This window comes from Lithobates pipiens, unplaced genomic scaffold, assembly GCF_037356315.1.
Source record: "Lithobates pipiens isolate NorthernLeopardFrog02 unplaced genomic scaffold, aLitPip1_a1.2 Scaffold_10, whole genome shotgun sequence".
NCBI classification, from domain to species: Eukaryota; Metazoa; Chordata; class Amphibia; order Anura; family Ranidae; genus Lithobates; species Lithobates pipiens.
In genome coordinates this window covers 101,493,197-101,516,331 of record NW_027507686.1, presented here as the reverse complement: position 1 = coordinate 101,516,331, position 23,135 = coordinate 101,493,197, and the positions used below count along the sequence as shown (strand labels likewise).

At 45.8% G+C, this 23,135-nt stretch overlaps 8 pseudogenes; 5 read left to right on the top strand and 3 right to left on the bottom strand.

Annotated features, from left to right (window-relative positions):
- The first annotated feature begins 1,496 nt into the window (after positions 1 to 1,496).
- On the top strand, positions 1,497 to 1,615 carry LOC143944875 (5S ribosomal RNA; annotated as a pseudogene).
- A 299-nt stretch (positions 1,616 to 1,914) lies between these two features.
- Positions 1,915 to 2,033, top strand: LOC143952057 (5S ribosomal RNA; annotated as a pseudogene).
- A 12,256-nt stretch (positions 2,034 to 14,289) lies between these two features.
- On the bottom strand, positions 14,290 to 14,409 carry LOC143949946 (5S ribosomal RNA; annotated as a pseudogene).
- Positions 14,410 to 14,504: 95 nt separating this feature from the next.
- Positions 14,505 to 14,623, bottom strand: LOC143944512 (5S ribosomal RNA; annotated as a pseudogene).
- A 3,920-nt stretch (positions 14,624 to 18,543) lies between these two features.
- On the bottom strand, positions 18,544 to 18,662 carry LOC143951726 (5S ribosomal RNA; annotated as a pseudogene).
- Positions 18,663 to 20,858: 2,196 nt separating this feature from the next.
- LOC143943551 (5S ribosomal RNA) lies at positions 20,859 to 20,977 on the top strand (annotated as a pseudogene).
- A 315-nt stretch (positions 20,978 to 21,292) lies between these two features.
- LOC143954662 (5S ribosomal RNA) lies at positions 21,293 to 21,411 on the top strand (annotated as a pseudogene).
- Positions 21,412 to 21,512: 101 nt separating this feature from the next.
- LOC143954210 (5S ribosomal RNA) lies at positions 21,513 to 21,631 on the top strand (annotated as a pseudogene).
- The last annotated feature ends 1,504 nt before the right edge of the window (positions 21,632 to 23,135 follow it).

The window sequence follows — 23,135 nt, the reverse complement described above, 5'->3', positions numbered from 1 at the left end:
TAGCGAGAGTCGTTGATTGGCATTGTAATGGCCCACACAAGCAGTGGGTGGAGATGGAGATTGAGGATGGATCCATTCCCCTATTGACCCCCCCCGTGGCTCCTGTCCTCCCAACCAAAAGACCTCAGAGATCACCCCATAGTGGGAGCTACGTTGGCTGTTGTGCGGAGGTTGTTCCGCTGCGCACACATTGCTCCCCTGCCGTCACCAATGACTCTGGTTATAGGTAATCCAGACTTCCCACCAGGATTTACCAACAAGAAACTGCGACAGTTGACAGTGGTGGTGAAACAGCGTCTGGGAGATGTGTGGCCCTCGGGAGGGCTCCTGACCACGCAAACTGTCGCCGAGCTTTCTGACCCTCCGCTTGACTTGTTTTGTGCTTATCAACTTCGTCACTTTCTTCTGGAGACCTGACGCCCCATGAATCCATCTGTCACAAAAGGGAACCTGTGCGACACACCCTCTCCCTCCTGTACAACCTATTGAGTAGTCAGGAGGAGGAGTCGACCCCACCATTTATCCACAAATGGGAGAGGGACTTAGACATCACATTTACCCCACAACAGATAGGGAAGATCCTGACCTTAGTACATAAAGCTTCCATCGCAAACCAATATCAAGAATCAGGATACAAGATAGTCTCACACTGGTATAGAGTCCCTTACCTTCTGAATAGATGGATCCCGGATGTTTGTTGGAGGTGCAATTCAGATACGGGGACCATGGGACACCTTTTCTGGGCATGCCCGGCCTTGAGGAACTTTTGGGTTCCCAGCAGCGTGCCTTCTACACTTGACCGAACAGCCTGTTCGAAAATACTAAAAAACCCTCACAATGCAACTACTGAACGCCGCCCCTGCCTGCATTCCCGCACTGTGGAGGCAGCCTCAGCCCCCATCCAAGGTGCTCTGGTATTCCAAAGTCAATCATATTCTCCTAATGGAAGAATTGACCGCCACCCTTCACAACACTGAAGAGGCATTTAGTGTTACATGGAGGCCCTGGAGGTATTTTACTGGTACTCAAGACTACATTCGGGAGGTGAGCAGCACCCCTGTCCCAGAAAACGACTAAACATCTAACTTTTACCTGATCTTGGAGGCTAAGAAGAGTCAGGCCTGCTTAGTACCTGGATGGGAGACCACCTGGGAATACCAGTTATTGTAGGCTTCTTTTTATGTTGTTGGCGTTGATTCGTTTTTTTTTTTTCACTAGTTTCCCAAGGTGACCATCTTGGCATTTGTCAAGAGGGTTGAGAGTGCCCAAAAAGTTCACTTACAGCAGCATCACCCTGAAACAGCCCTATCTCTTCTCATCTCTGAGGCTAAGAAGGGTTGGGCCTAGTTAGTCCCTGGATGGGAGATGGCTTTGGAATACCAGGTGCCGTAGTCTTCTTTTTATGTTGTTGGCGTTGACTTGTTGTTTTTTTTGTTTGTTTACCAAGGTGACCATCTTGGTGTTTGTCAAGAGGGTTGAGAGTGCCTGAAGAGCTCGCCTATGGCCACATAACCCTGAAAGCACCAGATCTCGTCTGATCTCAGAGACTAAACGGGGTTGGGCCTTGTTAATACCTGGATGGGAGACCACCTGGGAATACTAGGTGCTGTAGACTTCTTCTTATGTTGTTGGCGTTGACTTGATTTTTTTGTTTGTTTCCCAAGGTGACCATCTTGGCGTTAGTCGAGAGGGTTGAGAGTGCCTGAAAAAATCTCCTACGGCTACATCACCCTGAAAGAGCCCAATCTCATCTGATCTCAGAGGCTAAGCAGGGTTGGGACCAGTTTAGTACCTGGATGGGAGACCGCCTGGGATTTCCAGATGCTGTAGTCTTCTTTTTATGTTGTTGCCGTTGACCTATTTTTTTGACCATCTTGGCGTTTGTCAAGAGAGTTGAGAGTACCTGAAGATATTGGCTACGGCCAAATCACCCTGAATCTGTTCCATCTCTTCTGATCTTGGAGGCTAAGCAGGGTCGGGCCTGGTTAATGCCTGGATGGGAGACCACCTGGGAATACCAGGTGTCGTAGGCTTCTTTTTTTTTTCAAATTAAATTTTTTCTCCAAATAGGGGAAGACGGTCCCCCGAGTACATAATGCAACAGAGAAATACAGAGCAAAAAGCAGCTGAACAATACTTGATACAGGTATATTCGCAACTGTGAGTCTGCCTTCCATCAATCACAATGATTCGAGGCACGGATAAAGTACTGTACCAAGATCCAGGGTCACACAAACCCCAGGTCCCTCCGGCATAATCCATCCAGAGGGGGGGTGGGGCCGTCATTCCCAATTTTCCACTCTTTCCAAAAGAGAGAGGGGGTGGAGGGGGTGAGAGATAGGGGAGGAAGGCAGAAAGATCAGAAAAGGAGAAGAGGGGACGAGACACGATGGCAGTCACTGTCCAAGGGGCCAGTCAAGGAAAGATCAGAGCATTAAGGCGATAGCAGGCGACATCCTTCCAGCGAGAATATAAAGGTATTCCAGATGTCTCAGGTTTGTTTAAAAAATTCTTGTTTACCTTGTGATGTGAGGATCAAGTCCTCCATTTTTTTTAATGTCCTCTATTTTCCTAAGCCAGTGAGTAATGAAAGGGGGGGAACATTTTTTCCAATAGAGAGGGATGCAGGATTTCGCCGCATTTATCACATGCCGTAAAATAGATTTTTTTGTACTTCTTAATGGGAATCTGTGAATGGTGCAAGAGAAAGAATGCAGCCTCTTCCTGGATGGAAAAGTCTGTGAATTTTTGTGTTATGCATCGGATCTCTGTCCAGAAGTCCACCAAGCTGGGGCAGGACCAAAAAATGTGGAGCAAAATGCCCTCTTCTTCTCCACACCTCCAGCATATGTTCGAGGAAGAGGGGAAACATTTCTGCAGCTTTGATGGTGTCAAATACCACCTGGTGAGAAGTTTAAAATTAGTCTCCTGTATCTTCGTGCACAGCGACATTTTGAGAGCCAAAGTGATAATGCGTTGTCTCTGTGCTGGGGAAAATTAGCAATTAAGGTCCTTTTCCCAGTTGGACAGACAGGTTAAGTGTGGGTAATCTGTTTGAGAGAGAATGTGGGCCAAAGGGCCTTCGCTCCTGCATAGAGTCTCAAACTCCGTCTGAGGGCGGGCGAACGTTTGAGGATTGGGGATGGAATAGAGAAAATGATGTCGTTGCGCCGCTCTCCAAAAAGGCAGTTGGAAAAGCCCTGTCGGATCTGTTAGGGTTGAGAAAGAAAGGTTAGTGTATAGAGAGAGTCGAGTGTATATAGAAAGGACAGTGCATATAGAGAAACTAGTGTATACAGAAGACAGGCTTGGGTATACATCAAAGCTGACAGTGTATACAGAAGACTGGGTAGTGCATACAGAGAGTCTATTGGGTAAAGAAGACAGGCTGGTGTATTCTAGCTAGTTTTTACAGTCTAATGTATACAGAAGACAGGCTGTGGTATACTTGAGGGTTTAGTGTATTCAGAGAGTCTAGTGTACAGAGATGCAAGGGTGTACAGAGAAGCGAGAAGCTAGTATATATAAGGCTAGTAAATACAGGCTAGTGAATACAGAATACAGACTCGTGTATGCAGATAGGCTTGAGTATACAGAGATGCTAGAGTAAACAATGAGGCTGGGGTACACAGAGAGGCTAATTTAAAGAGAGGCTAGTATATACAAAGAGAGGTTAGTGTATAGAGAGAGTCGCGTGTATACAGATAAGGACAGTGCATATAGAGAGACTAGTGTATACAGAAGACAGGCTTGGGTATACATCCAAGCTGACAGTGTATACAGAAGACTGGGTAGTGTATACAGAGATTCTAGTGGGTACAGAAGACAGGCTGGTGTATTCTAGCTAGTGTTTACAGTCTAGTGTATACAGAAGACAGGCTGTGGTATACAGAGGGTTTAGTGTATTACAGAGATGCAAGGGTGTACAGAGAAGCTAGTATATATAGAAGACTACAGCATACAGAAGAAAGGCTAGTGAATACAGAATAAAGGCTGGCTTCTACGGAGAGGCTACCACTACGGAGATGCAGAACACTATCTAGGGTATATAGAGAGGCTAGATTATACAGAGAGGCTAGTGCATAGAGTGAAGCTATTGTATATAGAAGCCTGGTTAGTGTATACAGAGAAGCTAGTGTGTACAGAAGAAAGGCTAGACAGGCTATAAAGAGAGACAAGTTTTTACAGAAGACAGTTTGGGGTATACAGAGATGCTAGTTTATACAGAGAGACTAATGTATACAGAAGACAGGCTAGGGCATACAGAAGACAGAAGACGGGCTAGTGTATTCAGAACATAGGCTAGTGTATATCGAAGACAGGCTATTGTATGCAGAAGACCGGCTAGTGTAAACATACTGGTGTATATAGAGAGGCTAGTGAATTTAGAGGGTAGGCTAAGTGATAACAGAAGACAATCTGGGCTATACAGAGACATCTCATCATTTCATCTAGCTCACATCTCTAATGGAGTTTGTCTCATTGCCATGTTATGCCTTTTCATTCTTATGCTAAATATAGATCACTACACGATTTTAATCATCCACATCAAGCATGCAATAAAACTATCATACATCAAAATAAACCATGTACTCTTTTGCTCTATTTTGCATATTTGTACCGGAACTGTGAGTATGTGACAGTCCTGACACACCATCCTGACTTATTTTTCTTTATTTCTTATTAGAAATGGAGAGTACTATCTCAAAATCCGCTTAAATCTATTCACTTCCATGAGTTCTACCGCTTATTGTACCTTAATGCAAAATGTTCACAAAACCATCCATTTGCTACCAGACATGCTGCACATACTAAGAGTAATGTAACTATCGCTCTCTAACGATGTAAACAGTTTTATTGCCTTTCTGACATTGACCGAGTATCTCTGACATTAACTGAGTATCTCTCGGCTCTATGATCTTAATAATAATAATAATAGGATTGTGTAATGCAACGATCAACTAGTCTAATATAAGCTTTCTCATTGGTACCGGCATATCCTTTAAATTTAGACTAACGCAACCATTTCTCGGCCATTTTCAAGCTAAGCTTTCAATCTCTTACCTTTGAACAGCGATACTTCCTCCCTACAATATTAAGCCATTTAAATGTCCTGTTGATCGCCTATATTATACAACTCTCTGAAAAGCCTATTTGTAGAGAATAAAACTAGTCTTACATCTTAATAAAACAGTTTTATTGCTCAACCAGTATCAGCTGTCATGTACTGTATTACTTCTTTTTCTCCACCTTATCTGTCACAGTTAAAACACAGTGACAAAACATTTCTTTTTACCGCAGCAAAATGTGAGAAAAGCAGTGTAAGCCGTCTTTCTGCCATATGCAACCATCTCTCGTTACCTCTATGCAATAGGATTCTCTTTCCAGTGGAAACGGAAAACAGTCAGTGTAAGCCGTCTTCGTGCGTAACAAAATTAATGGAACGATTTACACGTTAGAATTTGCAAGCTACGTCAATTTTCTATTAAATAGAGTACCTTTGCATTTATCCCTTGACTTTGCAACTATCCCTTGATCCCTTTTGTGTATTCACTTTATCTCGACCTATATATACTGCCTCAATATTTTCCTAATTTGTTTTGCTATACTTATTATTATTATATTATAGAGATTACTAACTCTAAATCTTTGTAAACCTAACCATAGTTATAATGTCTACAGCTAATTTTACGTTAAAGCAAAATTCACACAAAACCATCTTTTTAAAACCTTTTACACACTGCACATTAAGATTACTGCAACCATCTCTCGCTACCTCTATGCAATAGGATTCTCTTTCTGACTCTATTTTGTGTATTACTTCTTCTCCACATTAACTGTCACACTGATAACCATTTGTAACACATAACACTTGCAACACATTTTTTAACAGCGGCAAAATGTGAGAAAAGCAGTGGGACGGTTTACTTGATTGAGGAGTGGTTGCAGTAGCAAAGCATAGCAATACAGTTTGATTACATTAATAACACATAATGCAACTATTTTACATTCATTTTACATTCACATCATGCATACATCCTAATGTAAGCTGTCTATCACTATTAATGTTCATGGTTACTGATACATTATGCCGATGACCAGTGGAAACGGAAAACAGTCAGTGTAAGACGTCTTCGTGCGTAACATAATTAATGGAACGATTTACACGTTGGAATTTTCAAGCTACGTCAATTTACTCTTAAATACGCTTTAGCTGCTTAGCTCACACTTTGCTGTATGTAGCCGCGTTTACATGTAAGTAACCAATGGGGATTGACATTTCATGTCCATCTCACATCTCTAATGCAATTTGTCTCTTTGCCATGTCATACTTTGCCAGTTATTATACTTTCTCATCCGATAGAAACCTAGGCGTTGCTGATATTTCATGATTACAGCAATCATCTCATCTAATTGCCATTCCGACATTTTGCCTTGGTATTACTTTGTAACACTTTATTGAACAATGTAAAGGTAAGCTAGATATTTTGTGTATTTCCACTTAAACTCGACCTGTATATACAGTCTCAATATTATCCTTTCTAATTTTGCTAAATTAGATTATAGAGTTTGCTATGTCTAAATCCAGCTACTAAATCCACCTACTCAACTTTATTACGTATACTGCTAATTTTAGGATAATACAAAACCATCTTATTGCTTCTTTACACGCTGCACATATTAAGAGTAATGCAATGCTACCGTGAACAGTTTAATTGCTCGTCTCACATTTAGCTGGTATCTCTCTGCTATAGGAAACTGAATTTGTACTAGAACGATCACTCATCTAATATCAGTCCACTCAGTGCTACCGGGATAACTTTTACATTTAGAGTAATGAAATGATTTCTCAGTCATTTTGGAGCTACTGCAACTAACGCTTTTCCGATCTCATTTCGACTGCAATACTTAATCTCTGCTATTGCAGAATATTTAGCTGCTGACACGTAATTAACTTGATTGATAAAACCTACACACGTTGTATCTGTTATTTCGTGTATTTCCACTTAAACCCGTTATAGTTATTTTGCTATATTTATTACTAGTATAAACAGATTACTATCTCTAAATCCTGGTAAACCAGCTCACACTAAACCATCTAATTTCTACCTTACACGCAGCACATATTAACATATTAACATTTAGCCGGTATAGTGAAATAGTAAACGAAATGTGTAGATCACTCATCTAATATCGTCTTTTCAGTGCTACCGGAACAACTTTTAAATTTAGAGTAATGCAACGATTTCTCAGTTTTATGAAGCTACTGCAACTAACGCTTTGGATCTCTTTCCTGATAAATTACGCTCTGCAATATTAAGCCATGTAAATTGTCCTATTGGTCTGCTAACAATGCTATATATAATAATACAAATCTTTTAAAAGCAATATCGTCTCACTGCAATACTTACACTCTGCATAATATATATGAATAATGCGAATAATGCTAATAATAAAGTCGTCTAAAACTCGGCTATAAGTAGAGAATAAAACTATCTTACATCAAAATAAACCATGTACTGCCAAACCAATAACGGCCAATTACTTAACGTCTATCAGTCAATGACTTAACAAAATAAACTTTAGCACTCTTTTGCTCTATTTTGAATAGTTGTAGTTCTCCACATTAACTGTCACATTGATATCACCACTGACCACACACCACTTTTTAACAGCACCAAAATATGAAAAAATCATTTTACGTGTTTCAGAAGTAGTTGCATTAGCAAAAAATAAAGTCCTGTTTTCTTTACACGCCACTCAATATAGACTAGCCTCTCTGTCTTCTGTATACAGGTGCCCGTAATCTATATACACTAGCCTGCCTTCTTTTTACAATAGTCTCGGTGTCCCAGCCACTCTGCATACACTAGCCTCACTGAATTCCCCAGACTGTCTTCTGTATACACAAGCCTATCTGTAAAAAAAAAAATAGCCGGTCTTCTGCATACTCTAGCCTCTCTGTGTAACACAGTCTCTCTCTGGATTCCCTAGCCTCCATCTCTGCATACCCAGGACCTTCCTCTGTATAATCTAGCCTGTCTTTTGTATAAATTAGCTTCTCTGCAGCCGGTCTTCTGTATACACGAGCCTCACTGTCTACTCTTGGTTGTCTTTTGTATACACTAGCATCTCTTTATACATTAGCTCTCTGTATACCCAAGCCTCTCTGTATACACTAGTCCACCGGTATACACTAGCAAGTCTGCATACACTAGCCTCTCTTTGTAACTCAACTTCTCTCTCTGTATACCTTAGCCTCCATCTCTGCATACCCAGGACGTTCTTCTCTATAATCTAGCCTATGTGTATACACTAGCCGGTCTTCTGTAGACATTAGCCTCCCTGTATAAACTAGCTGGTCTACTGTATACACTAGTCCGTCTGTATACACTAGCAAGCTTGCATACACTAGCCTCTCTGTGTAACCCAGCCTCCATCTCTGCATACCCAGGACGTTCTTCTCTATAATCTAGCCTATTTGTATACACTAGCCTGTCTTTTGTACACATTAGCCTCTCTGTATAAACTAGCCGGTCCTCTGTATACACTAGTCCATCTGTATACACTAGCAAGTATGCGTACTCTAGCCTCTCTCTCTGTATACCTTAGCCTCCATCTCTGCATACCCAGGACGTTCTTCTGTATAATCTAGCCTATCTGTATAATCTAGCCTATCTGTATACACTAGCCTGTCACACATTGTACACATTTGCCTCTCTGTATAAACTAACTGGTCTTCTGTATACACTAGTCCGTCTGTATACACTAGCAATTCTGTGTAACCAAGCCTCTCTCTCTGCATACCCTAGCCTCCATCTCTTGCATAAACCAGGACCTTCTTCTGTATAATCTAGCCTATCTGTATACACTAGCCTGTCTTTTGTACAGATTAGCCTCTCTGTGTAAACTAGCCGGTCTACTGTATACACTAGTCCATCTGTATACACTAGCAAGTCTGCATACTCCTGCCTCTCTGTGTAACCCAGCCTCGCTCTCTCTCTCTCTGTATACCCTAGCCTCCATCTCTGCATACCCAGGACGTTCTTCTGTATAATCTAGCCTATCTGTATAAACTAGCCTTTCTTTTGTACACATTAACCTCTCTGTATAAACTAGCCGGTCCTCTGTATACACTAGTCCGTCTGTATACATTAGCAAGTCTGTGTAACCAAGCCTCTCTCTCTGCATACCCTAGCCTCCATCTCTTGCATAACCAGGACCTTCCTATGTATAATCTAGCCTATCTGTTTACACTAGCCTGTCTTTTGTACACATTAGCCTCTCTGTATAAACTAGCCGGTCTAATACAGTAGACACTAGTCCATCTGTATACACTAGCAAGTCTGCATACTCCTTCCTCTCTGTGTAACACAGTCTCTCTCTCGGTATACCCTAGCCTCCATCTCTGCATACCCAGGACGTTCTTCTGAATAATCTAGCCTGTGTTTTGTACACTTTAGCCTCTCTGTATAAACTAGCCGGTCTTCTGCATACACGAGTCTCTCTGTATACCCTTGGATGTCTTTTGTATACACTAGCTGCTCTTTATACATTAGCTCTCTGTATACCCAAGCCTCTCTATACACTAGTCCGTCTGTATACACTAGCAAGTCTGCATACACCAGCCTCTCTGTGTAACCCAGCCTCTCTCTCTGCATACCCAAGATGTTCTTCTCTATAATCTAGCCTATTTTATACACTAGCCTGTCTTTTGCACACATTAGCCTCCCTATATAAACTAGCCGGTCTTCTGTATACACTAGTCCGTCTGTATACACTAGCAAGTATGCATACTCTAGCCTCTCTCTCTGTATACTCTAGCCTCCATCTCTGCATACCCAGGACGTTCTTCTGTATAATCTAGCTTATCTGTATACACTAGTGTATACAGACAGACTAGTGTATACAGAGGACCGACTAATGTGTACAAAAGACAGGCTAATGTATACAGATAGGCTAGATTATACAGAAGAACATCCTGGGTATGCAGAGCGCTCAGCTTCAAGGTATGGCCAATGTGAGTAATATGAGGGACACTCCTCACCCCCGCCCCCACCTACCAGATCTGAGTTTCATCCCCTTGCCCTCTCTGCCCCGGTCATCTGGTGGCAGTTTTATGCACTCCCTGGCCCCCACCCATTCATAATCCTTACCGACCTTTCTTTCCGCTGCTCACAGGAACACACTGGATGACTTGTCTAATTAACCAACTTGTACAAGACACCGCTATCCTCCTGTCTGACACCGGTCCCCCTTGGAGGCTTTACCCCTCACTGTTTGGGTGGTCCCTGCCTCTCCCTGGATGCTCCACATATACCACAACGACATTGTCAGAGGGGCACCACTTGACAGGACACAGGGCTTTCATTCCGGTGGCATCTCCCATTGGAGGAAGGGATGATGGCCCCAACCCCTTGGCAGCAGGTTCTTTCATGTACAGACCAGGGCGGCTCATCTTCCCTTCTGGAGTCTTGAACTTAGATGGGGGATTTTCACTTTGGGGGGTCTGAGTGATACCTAATGCGCTGTACTAGAAGGGCTTGACATTCCTGCATATGTGTCCCCTCCCCCTGGATGCGCCCCTTGTCCCCCCCTCTGGCTCCCACCTACTCTTTGCCGACATTGCCTTCTGCAGCTTTCGGGGACCCTGGATGACTTATTTATTGAGCCTATTGGTACGAGACACTGCTTCCCTCCAGGGTGACTCTGGACCCCCCTGGAGGATTTACCCCTTACTGTTTGGGCGGTCCCAGCCTCCCTCTGGATGCTCTACACAGCCCCCGATGGCGATGCAGGAGAGACACTAATTGGCGGGCCCCAGGACTGCTGCTCGGGTGAAGTCTCCCATTGGATGGAGGGATGGTGTCCCCAGCCCCTTGCCTGCCGGATTTTCCATGCACCGACCAGGGCTGCTCCTCTTTCATCTTGATGTGGTGACCATGGAGGGGAGGAGTTGAAATTTATGGGGTCCGGGTGTTTGCTGGTGGGAGTGCGCTAAAGGACTTGACATTTCTGCATGTTTGTCCCCTCTCCCCTGTTTCCCCCCTCCCTTTCCCCCCTTCCCACCCTTCCCTTCCCTCCTTTCCCTCACCCTTTCCCCCTTCCACTCCCCCTTTCCCCCCTTCCCTGCCCCTTTCCCCCTGAGGCGTGGACGGGGGAGAGGGGGGTAAGGAGAGGACAATCTGCCAAAGGGAGAAATGCATTTGTTCGGGGACTGCATGTACTTTAGGGGTATGGGACGGGGGGTGGTGGATCCCATTCTGTGATGCCTTTTCTGTTGTGACGGGCTCCCTCATGCATGCCTATGTTTAGGGCGAGCCGAGGAGACCCCTCAGTGCTGACAGTTATATGCTCTACCTCTGTTTTGGTTATACTATTGTTTTTTGTTTCTTTGATGTTACTGATTGTCTTTTATTTGCATACCGGTATCAGACGTGACATTTACCACTGCCGGGACTGGGGGGACTAGGATTCGGGGGCTCCCTCTCTGACCTGTCTACCCAATATCCCAAGTAGGACAGCGCTTTAAACCCAGTGTACATCTGGTAAGCGCTATAGCATAATTGTGCTGTTTTAGTATACCCTTCCTGTACTGTTGAGTGCGGACAACCCTTAATTTCCCTCTCCCCCTGGGGTTGAGGTGCCCGGCCTCTTTTTCCCTTTACCTTTCCTTCCATTTGCCCTTCCTTTCTCCCCCTTAGTTCCCGCCATGCATTACCTACCCAAAACCTACCTTGGTTCAACTTTCTTTGCTTTTCTCTGATGTCCCCCTCCCCCTCCCCGAGGAGCGATGGCAGACTCAGTCAAGGTCACCTCTCTAAACGTTAAGGGACTGAACTCCCCTGAAAAACGGTGGATCCTCCTGTGAGAACTGAACACATCCTGTACTGATGTGGCCTTTATACAAGAAACACATTTTAAAAATACTAGCCTCCCCTTTCTATGGTCGAGATCCTTCCCTAAGGTCTACCACTCTACTAACCCCTCCTCTCCATTCTGATCTCTAGCAGGCTCCCCTGGGTTCTCCAGGATTCTCTAGTGGACCCTGGGGGCCAATATCTTTTTCTTAGGGGCCACATTGGAGAGCGCCTTTTTACATTTGCCACTGTGTACGCTCCCAATGATCACCAAGACACGTTCCTCAGAACTACCCTGCACAGATTATGTGACTTTCGGGAGGGCCAATTGATATTAGGTGGGGACTTTAATGTCCCCTTTCACCATCGGTTGACACTTCTGCCTCTTGCTCCTCGCTCCCTACCCCTCACCTAGGTCTCTATTCTGGCACCTTAATGAGAGCCTCCTCCAAATACCGGAAGTTTTAGCAGATGTGACCAGGGAATTGGACCTTTATTTCCAAGAAAACTAAAGCAGGACTGTGACCCGGGGATAATTTGGGAGGCTCACAAGTCAGTACTCCGCAGGGTACTTATCAGGCACGGGGCGCGCATCAAACGAACACGGAAGGAACAGCTTGCTAATCTGTTTCGTGAACTTGCCTCTGTGGAAGCGAAACATAAACATACCCCCTTATGGACCTTAGAGATTGAATTGGGGACACTCCATACCCATATTGCTGTCCTACTCCATTATAAAGCGAAAGCGGCACTCCAGTTTTGTCGTAAACTGACGTAGGAGTCAGAGGACAAATGCAGAAAAATCTTAGCCAGGTCGGTAAAGGAGTTGAAATCTGGCTCTTACATACCACAGTTGATAGATGAGAATGGCCAGAGGGCCTCTACCCCAACCCAAATAGTCGAAGTCTTTGAAAAATGTTTCTCTGATCTCTACAACCTGCCCGATTCAGGGTCTGGACAGGACAATGTAGACAGATATGTAACCGGTTCTGTTCTACCAACCCTCTCATCGGAATCACGGGAGTACTTGGAGGACCCGATCACACTGGAAGAAGTCCAGACGGCCGTGGGACCTCCGAAGGTGGGTAAGGGTCCGGGCCCTGACGGATATACCGCACAATACTTTAAGACCTTCCTCCCTATTCTCGGCCCGCGCTTGGTGAATTTATTTAATACAGATTACCCACACTTAACCTGTCTGTCCAACTGGGAAAAGGACCTTAATTGCTAATTTTCCCCAGCACAGAGACAACGCATTATCACTTTGGCTCTCAAAATGTTGCTGTGCACGAAGATACAGGAGACGAATTTTAAACTTCTCACCAGGTGGTATTTGACACCATCAAAGCTGCAGAAATGTTTCTCCTTTTCCTCGAACATATGCTGGAGGTGTGGAGAAGAAGAGGGCACGTTGCTGCACATTTTTTGTTCCTGCCTCAGCTTGGTGGACTTCTGGACAGAGATCCGATGCATTACACAAAAATTCACAGACTTCTCCATCCAGGAAGAGGCTGCATTCTTTCTCTTGCACCATTCACAGATTCCCATTAAGAAGTACAAAAAAATCTATTTTACGGCATGTGATAAATGCGGCGAAATCCTGCATCCCTCTCTATTGGAAAAAATGTTCCCCCCTTTCATTACTCACTGGCTTAGGAAAATAGAGGACATTAAAAAAAATGGAGGACTTGTTCCTCACATCACAAGGTATACAAGAATTTTTTAAACAAATCTGAGACATCTGGAATACCTTTATATTCTCGCTGGAAGGATGTCGCCTGCTATCGCCTTAGTGCTCTGAGCTTTCCTTGACTGGCCCCTTGGACAGTGGCTGCCATCGTGTCTCGTCCCCTCTTCTCCTTTTCTGATCTTTCAACCCTTCTCTTTTCTGCCTTCCTCCCCTATCTCTCACCCCCTCCACCCCCTCTCTCTTTTGGAAAGAGTGGAAAATTGGGAATGACGGCCCCACACCCCCCTCTGGATGGATTATGCCGGAGGGACCTGGGGGTTTGTGTGACCCTGGATCTTGGTACAGTACTTTATCCGTGCCTCGAATCATTGTGATTGATGGAAGGCAGACTCACAGTTGCGAATATACCTGTATCAAGTATTGTTCAGCTGCTTTTTGCTCTGTATTTCTCTGTTGCATTATGTACTCGGGGGACCGTCTTCCCCTATTTGGAGAAAAAATTATATTTGAAAAAAAAAAGAAGCCTACGACACCTGGTATTTCCAGGCGGTTTCCCATCCAGGCATTAACCAGGCCCGACCCTGCTTAGCCTCCAAGATCAGACGAGATGGAACAGATTCAGGGTGATGTGGCCGTAGCTGATATCTTCAGGCACTCTCAACTCTCTTGACAAACACCAAGATGGTCACCTTGGAAACAAGCGGAAAAAAATAGGTCAACGGCCACAACATAAAAAGAAGCCTACGGCATCTGGAAATCCCAGGTGGTCTCCCATCCAGGTACTAAACTGGTCCCAACCCTGCTTAGCCTCTGAGATCAGATGAGATTGGGCTCTTTTAGGGTGGTGTGGCCGTAGGAGATTTCTTCAGGCACTCTCAACCTTGACTAACGCCAATATGGTCACCTTGGGAAACAAACAAAAAAATCAAGTCAACGCCAACAACATGAGAAGAAGTCTACAGCACCTAGTATTCCCAGGTGGTCTCCCATCCAGGTATTAACAAGGCCCGACCCTGTTTAGTCTCTGAGATCAGACGAGATCTGGTGCTTTCAGGGTTATGTGGCCATAGGCGAGCTCTTCAAGCACTCTCAACCCTCTTGACAAACACCAAGATGGTCACCTTGGTAAACAAACAAAAAAAAAAAAAAGTCAACGCCAACAACATAAAAATAAGCCTTCAGCACCTAGTATTCCCAGGTGGTCTCCAATCCAGGTACTAGCAAGGCCCGACCCTGTTTAGCCTCTGAGATCAGAGGAGATCGGGCGCTTTCAGGCTTATGTGCCCATAGGCAATCTCTTTGGGCACTCTCAACCCTCTTGACAAATGCCAAGATAGTCACCTTGGGAAACAAGCGAAAAAAAAACAGGTCAATGTCAACAACATAAAAAGAAGACTACGGCACCTGGTATTCCAAAGCCATCTCCCATCCAGGGACTAACTAGGCCCAACCCTTCTTAGCCTCAGAGATGAGAAGAGATAGGGCTCTTTCAGGGTGATGCTGCTGTAAGCGAACTCTTTGGGCACTCTCAACCCTCTTGACAAATGCCAAGATGGTCACCTTGGGAAACAAGCGAAAAAAAAAAAAAAACGAATCAAGGCCAACAACATAAAAAGAAGCCTACAATAACTGGTATTCCCAGGTGGTCTCCCATCCAGGTACTAACCAGGCCTGACTCTTCTTAGCCTCCAAGATCAGACGAGATTGGGTGCTTTCAGAGTGCTCGGACTCTTTCCCCATCACTAATGGGACGAGGCAGGGGTGCCCTCTGTCTCCCCTAATTTTTATTCTGACACTGGAACCACTTATGTGTCACGTTCGGAAAGACCCGAATATTACTGGCATATCCAAACCCTCGGCACACCACAAAATTGCGGCGTACACTGACGATCTAATTTTTTTCGTCTCCAATCCACACATTTCGCTTCCCAATATACTCGCGGCTCTCCGGCGATACGGCAGCCTATCAAACTATAAAATCAATTGCACCATCGGCTGTATTGAATATATCGGTCCCGGATGGTGAGGCCAAGAGGCTATGCTCCGCTTTTCCATTCTACTGAGCTGAAAAATCTATACGTTACCTGGGCGTTGACATCGCAGCGGATTTGGTGCAATTGTACCCGCTTAATTTTCTCCCTCTCCTGAATAGACTGAAATCTGATTTGGGAAACTGGCATGATTTAACACTGACCTGGTTCGGGCGCTGTAATGCATTCAAAATGACGGCCCTCCCGCGGATCTTATACTTGTTCCAGACATTACCGATCCGGTTACCCCCAATCTTTTTCAGACATCTGCAGGTGCTGCTCCGGGACTTTATTTGGGCTCGCAAACCGTCCAGAGCCCGTTTGCAATTGCTTGCCAGACCAAAGACCCAGATCTGAGACAATACAACAGAGCGACTCTGCTAGCGAGAGTCGTTGATTGGAATTGTAATGGCCCACACAAGCAGTGGGTGGAGATGGAGATTGAGGATGGATCCATTCCCCTATTGACCTCCCCGTGGCTCCTGTCCTCCTTACCAAAAGACCTCAGAGATCACCCCGTAGTGGGAGCTACGTTGGCTGTTGTGCGGAGGTTGTTCCGCTGCACACACATTGCTCCCCTGCCGTCACCAATGACTCCGGTTATAGGTAATCCAGACTTCCCACCGGGATTTACCAACAAGAAACTGCGACAGTTGACAGTGGTGGGGAAACAGCGTCTGGGAGAGGTGTGGTCCTCGGGAGGGCTCCCGACCACGCAAACTGTCGCCGAGCTTTCTGACCCTCCGCTTGACTTGTTTAATGCTTATCAACTTCGTCACTTTCTTCTGGCCATACAAAGGGCCCCCTACACTCCTAGAGACCTGACGCCCTATGAATCCATCTGTCACAAAAAGGAACCTGTGCAACACACCCTCTCCCTCCTGTACAACCTATTAAGTAGTCAGGAGGAGGAGTCGACCCCACCATTTATCCACAAATGGGAGATTGCATTTGGCATCACATTTACCCCACAACAGATAGGGAAGATCCTGACATTAGTACATAAAGCTTCCATCGCAAACCAATATCAAGAATCAGGATACAAGATAGTCTCACGCTGGTATAGAGTCCCATACCTTCTGAATAAAATGAATAGATCGATTCCGGATGTTTGTTGGAGGTGCAATTCAGATACGGGGACCATGGGACACATTTTCTGGGCATGCCCGGCCTTGAGGAACTTTTGGGTGGAGGTGACCGGGACGATAAAAACTCTCAGAAATGTAGATATCGCAGACAACCCAGCAGCGTGCCTTCTACACTTGACCGAACAGCCTGTTCGAAAATACAAAAAAACCCTCACGATGCAACTCCTGAACGCCGCCCGGGCCTGCATTCCCACACTGTGGAGGCAGCCTCAGCCCCCATCCAAGGTGCTGTGGTATTCCAAAGTCAATCATATTCTCCGGATGGAAGAATTGACCGCCACCCTTCACAACACTGAAGAGGCATTTAGTGTTACATGGAGGCCCTGGAGGTATTTTTCTGGTACTTGAGACTACATTTGGGAGGTGAGCAGCGCCCCTGTCCCAGAAAACGACTGAACATCTAACGCTTACCTACGTAGGCCAAGTCTGCCCTGGGTGGCATTCCCCCCTTCCCTTTTTGTCTTTATTTTTCTTTTTTTCCCCGCCGCCATCCCCCCCCTCTTCTCTCTCCGTCTTTGCACTCTCTTCTTCCCCCGTCCTCCCTTTTCACTATGCCTTGTCTCCTTACTAGCCTTTGGGACCCAGAAGAACCCCAGGGTTCTGGACACGACCGGCTCATATTTTACTCTGGTTCACATAGGTCATGATAAGCTGGCTCGCTGTGGTCCCAGTTGTTCTCCATGATTACATTTGTCCGAACGGAGCTGCATTAGTTATACTGTACTACATGTCGGAGGTGGGGTTTCTCTCTTTTCTGCATGAAACTCTAGGACTCCCCTCTGAGAACCCAGAGTTATTTGGCTGCCTATTTTTTGTTACCATGTAATTGTGACCCTGGGTCATGCTGTATGGTTGACTGTTATATTTATGTTGTTCTACTTATACTTAATAAAAGAATAAAACAAAAAAAAAAAAATAAGTCAATGCCAACAACTTAAAAAAAAAGCCTATGGCATCGAGAAATCCCAGGCGGTCTCCCATCCCGGTACTAACCAGGTCCCAACCCTGCTTAGCCTCTGAGATCAAATGAGATTTGGCTCTTTCAGGGTGATGCAGCCATAGTAGATTTTTTCAGGCACGCTCAACCCTCTTGACAAATGCCAAGATGGTCACCTTAGGAAACAAACAAAAAAAACAAGTCAACACCAACAACATAAAAAGAAGCCTACCGCACCTAGTATTTCCAGGCGGTCTCCCATCCAGGTATTAACAAGGCGTGACCCTTTCTAGCCTCTGAGATCAGCGGAGATTGGGCGCTTTCTGGGGGATGTGCCCATAGGCAATCTCTTTGGGCACTCTCATCCCTCTTGAAAAATGCCAAGATAGTCACCCTGGGAAACAAGCGAAAAAAAACAGGTCAACGCCAACAACATAAAAAGAAGAATACGGCACCTGGTATTCCAAGGCCGTCTCCCATTCAAGTACTAACTAGGCCCAACCCTTCTTAGCCTCTGAGATCAGAAGAGATAGGGTGCGTTCAGGGTGATGTGGCTGTAAGCGATCTCTTTAGGCACTCTCAACCCTCTTGACAAATGCCAAGATGATCCCTTTGGGAAACAAGCGAAAAAAACAGGTCAACACCAACAACATAAAAAGAAGCCTGCGGCATCTGGAAAACCCAGGCGGTCTCCCATCCAGGTACAAACCAGGCCCAACCCTGCTTAGCTTCTGAGACCAAACGAGATTGGGCGCTTTCAGGGTGTTGTGCCCGTAGGCAATTTCTTTGTGCACTCTCAACCCTCTTGACACATGCCAAGATGGTCACCTTGGGAAACAAGGGAAAAAAAACAGGTCAACGCGACAACATAATGAGAAGCCTACGGCACCTGGTATTCCCAAGCTTTCTCCCATCCAGGTACTAACCAGGCCCATCGCTGCTTAGCCTCCGAGATCAGATGAGATTAGGCTCTTTCAGGGTGATTTGGCTGTAGGCACTCTCTTTGGGCACTCTGAAGCCTCTTGACAAAGGCCAAGATGGTCACCTTGGGAAACAAGCTAAAAAAAACAGGTCAAAGCCAACAACATAAAAAGAAGCCTACGGCATCCAGTATTCCCAGGCGATCTCCCAATCAAGACACTAACCAGACCAGATCCTTCTATGGCACCTGGTCTTCCCAGGCAGTCTCCCATCCAGGTACTAACCAGGCCTGACGCTGCTTAGCCTCTGAAATCAGACGAGATTGGGTGCTTTCAGGTTGATGTGGCCGTAAGCGTTCTCTTCAAGACACGCCTAACCCTCTTGACAAACGCCAAGATGGTCGCCTTGAGAAACAAGCAAAAAAAACAGACAAAGCCAACAACATAAAAGGAAGCCTATGGGCTTACAGCGGACCTTAAAAGATGGGACCCACTAGCTCTGTCATGGTTCGGATGCTGTAATGTGTTGAAGATGAACGCGTTGCCACGACTTCTGTATCTACTACAAGCCTTACCTATCAAAATACCCCAGACTTTCTTTCATGCGGTTCGCTCAATCTTTATCAAGTTCCTCTGGCGCGGAAAACATATGCATATTGGTAGGGCAATGCTATTGCGACCGAAATTGCGGGGAGGTATTGGCTTCCCGGACCCTGCTCTATATTACACAGCGACGCACATGACACCGGTGGTTGACTGGTGCCGGTGTTCTGCCATATACTGTCCGGCCATGATATAGTGTCCGCTGTGTACTCCGAAGCTGAACGGCTCCTGCGCGGTGAGTGGAGGTGGTAGCCCCACCATCCAAGCGGACATAGGGTTGTGAATATTAGAGGGCCCCTCGCAGGCGAGCTTCGCTCGCCACGCTTCGGGCTTGGCCTCGCTGCGCTCGGCTCTTTTATATTCTTACTCTATGTCCACTTGGATAGTGGGGATAGAACCTGTACTCAGTGCGCAGGCGCCGTTCATGCTCGCAATTTTCGGAATCTGTGTTGCTGTGTACTGCGCATGCGCAGTACACAGCGGACACTATCCGATGGGGGACCATATGTGATAAGACACCGGCATGGGGAACTGAAGCTATGGGTCAAGCTAGAGCAGGAGATGGCGCGGGTTCCACTGGCTGGTCTGCCTTGGGCGGGGAGGCCATTGGAGCCCTGTGTGACTACTCACCCGTTAATTGGCCCCTCGCTGGCCGAGATGGATAGTTTTTTTCACCTTTCCCACCTGACTAACCTCCCTTCTCCTATGACCCCAATTATTGGATATCCTAGATTCCCTCCGGGCCTGTCTGACCAGGCCTTTACCAGGCAAGCCCCGAAAGGGCTTCTGAGAGAAGCCCTATTTCTTGCACCCACAGGCTTGATTCCCATGGGGACCATACTGCTAGAGCAAGTACCTGTTGCATTGGATATATATATATATTTATGGTCCAGAGCCCTCAGACCGATACGGATAAGGATGACAAACAAGGTTAACATAAACTCGCTTACTTGAAATGGACCTGAAAGTGTGCCCTGGTCTAACGTACGGTATGCCAAAATAAGGGGGCATACCTTAAAATGAAATGAATATGAAATGGGTGAAATGAGTACTCACTTGAGGAGTATGCTTAGAGAAATGCCCTGATAAAGGGGATGGGTGGGCGGGTATCGCGCACCGGAACCGACGAGGAAGACGGGCGGACGGCTGGTTATATATTCCACCGGGCTCCTCCCATAATTTCAGGCCACCATACTGGCCTTTCTATATATATTGGACCTATATGTTCCAGGGTGGCCTGCATAAAGTGCCAGGCCACCCTGTCAAAGGCCTTCTCCACGTCCGTTGACAACATAAGCAAGGGCCTTCCCTGTACATGCGCCGCATGGATTAAATTGAGGACTCGGGCCGTATTGTCTCAAGCTTCCGACTTATTTTTATTTTTTTTGCTTGTTTCCCAAGGTGACCATCTTGGCGTTTGTCAAGAGGGTTGAAAGTGCCTGAAGAGATTGCCTACAGGCACATCACCCTGAAAGCACCCGATCACGTTTGATGTTGGAAGCTAAGAAGAGTCAGGCCTTGTTAGTACCTGGAGGGGAGACCGCCTGGGAATACCAGGTGTCGTAGACTTCTTTTTATGTTGTTGGCGTTGACCTGTTTTTTTTCCGCTTGTTTCCCAAAGTGACTATCTTAGTGTTTGTCAAGAGGGTTGAGAGTGCCTGAACAGATTGCCTATGGCCACATCACTCTGAAAGCACCCAATCTCGTCTGATCTTGGAGGCTAAGAAGAGTCGGGCCTGGTTAGTACCTGGATGGGAGACCACCTGGGAATACCAGTTATTGTAGGCTTATTTTTATGTTGTTGGCGTTGATTCGTTTTTTTTTTTCGCTTGTTTCCCAAGGTGACCATCTTGGCATTTGTCAAGAGGGATGAGAGTGCCCAAAGAGATCGCTTACAGCAGCATCACCCTGAAAGAGCCCTATCTCTTCTCTGAGGCTAAGAAGGGTTGGGCCTAGTTAGTACCTGGATGGGAGATGGCGTTGGAATACCAGGTGCCGTATTCTTCTTTTTATGTTGTTGACATTGACCTGTTTTTTTTCGCTTGTATCTCAAGGTGACTATCTTGGCATTTGTCAAGAGGGTTGAGAATGCCCAAAGAGATTGCCTATGGGCACATTACCCTGAAAGCGCCTGATCTCCTCTGATCTCAGAAGCTAAACAGGGTTGGGCCTTACTAGTACCTGGATTGGAGACCACCTGGGAATACTAGGTGCTGTAGGCTTCTTTTTATGTTGTTGGCCTTGACCTGTTTTTTTTTTCACTTGTTTCCCAAGGTGACCATCTTGGCGTTTGTCAAGAGGGTTGAGAGTGCCCGAAGAGATCACCTACGGCCCCATCACCCTGAAAGCGCCCAATCTCGTCTGATCTCGGATGCTAAACAGTGTCGGGCCTGGTTAGTACCTGGATGGGAGACCGCCTGGGAATACCAGGTGCCATAGGCTTTTTTTTTTTTTTTTATTTAGTAGTATGCGACATGCAATGCAAAGGCAACTTCACAGAATGTGTGATACAAATAGTTACAAACAAACGATCATATTGCATGGATATCAGAGCCAATGGTAAGAAGTCAGAGGAGAATAGCACGTGTACAGCTTTGCGGTCATATCAAGATGAGATTAAAGCTCCATCTCGTTGGGATCCTCTACCACTTAAAATATTATTGATACTAGCCCTGCTACCTTCGAAGAGTTTAGATATCCATAGATAGAGGAAGAGTATTGTGTAGTAGTCAAATGGGGTCGGAACATACCATTTTCTTTTCCCTTTTTTGAGTTAAGAAGGGAAATAGTAGAACTGAAAGGAGGGAGAAGGGGAAAGAGAAGATTGGGGAAGGAAATGGCAGAAAAGGAAAAGAAGGGGTAAGGGGGTGTCGTGGGTAGAGTGGATAGGATGGGGTCCCCTCCCAGGGAGCAAGAGATGCCCTCGGCTCACCAGCTCATCAGCTGTCCAACGTTTGGAACAGCGATCTCCAACGATCACCATGAGCTTACTATGTCTCGCGGAGGTATTCTTCCGAAAAGCGAAACTGGGTCCAGTAGAACCATCTGTTCCCATGCTCCTCCGTTTTATCCCTCATTGTGGCAGTCAGGTCTTCCATTCGTTCAATATCATTTACCCTTGCGAACCACTGGGTCACCATTGGAGCAGATTGCTCTTTCCACTGACTTGGGATGCAGGCCCTAGCTGCCTTGAGGAGATGTTTAAGTAAGGACTTATGATAACGCTTTCTCGACATAGGAGTTAGATTGAGATGAACTGCTGCGGGATCATTGGCTAAGGAAATGTCTGTGAACTTGTGGATGAGTCTCAGGACAGGCTGCCCGAATGTTTGTAATTTAGGGCATTCCCAGAAAATGTGGAGAATGGTGCCAGCCTGTTGCCCACAGCGACAGCAGCGGTCAGATTGACCGGGGAATATTTTGGCCAACACCACCGGTGTACGATACCAGCGTGTGATCAGCTTATATGAGATCTCCTGATATTTACTGCAGAGTGACGACTTATGGGCAAAAAAGAGTATTCTGTCCTTCTGTGGTTTGGAGAATGTAGTTTGTACAAAGAAAAATAAAGACAAAAAGGGAAGGGGGGAATGCCACCCAGGGCAGACTTGGCCTACGTAGGTAAGCGTTAGATGTTCAGTCGTTTTCTGGGACAGGGGCGCTGCTCACCTCCCAAATGTAGTCTCAAGTACCAGTAAAATACCTCCAGGGCCTCCATGTAACACTAAATGCCTCTTCAGTGTTGTGAAGGGTGGCGGTCAATTCTTCCATCCGGAGAATATGATTGACTTTGGAATACCACAGCACCTTGGATGGGGGCTGAGGCTGCCTCCACAGTGTGGGAATGCAGGCCCGGGCGGCGTTCAGGAGTTGCATCGTGAGGGTTTTTTTGTATTTTCGAACAGGCTGTTCGGTCAAGTGTAGAAGGCACGCTGCTGGGTTGTCT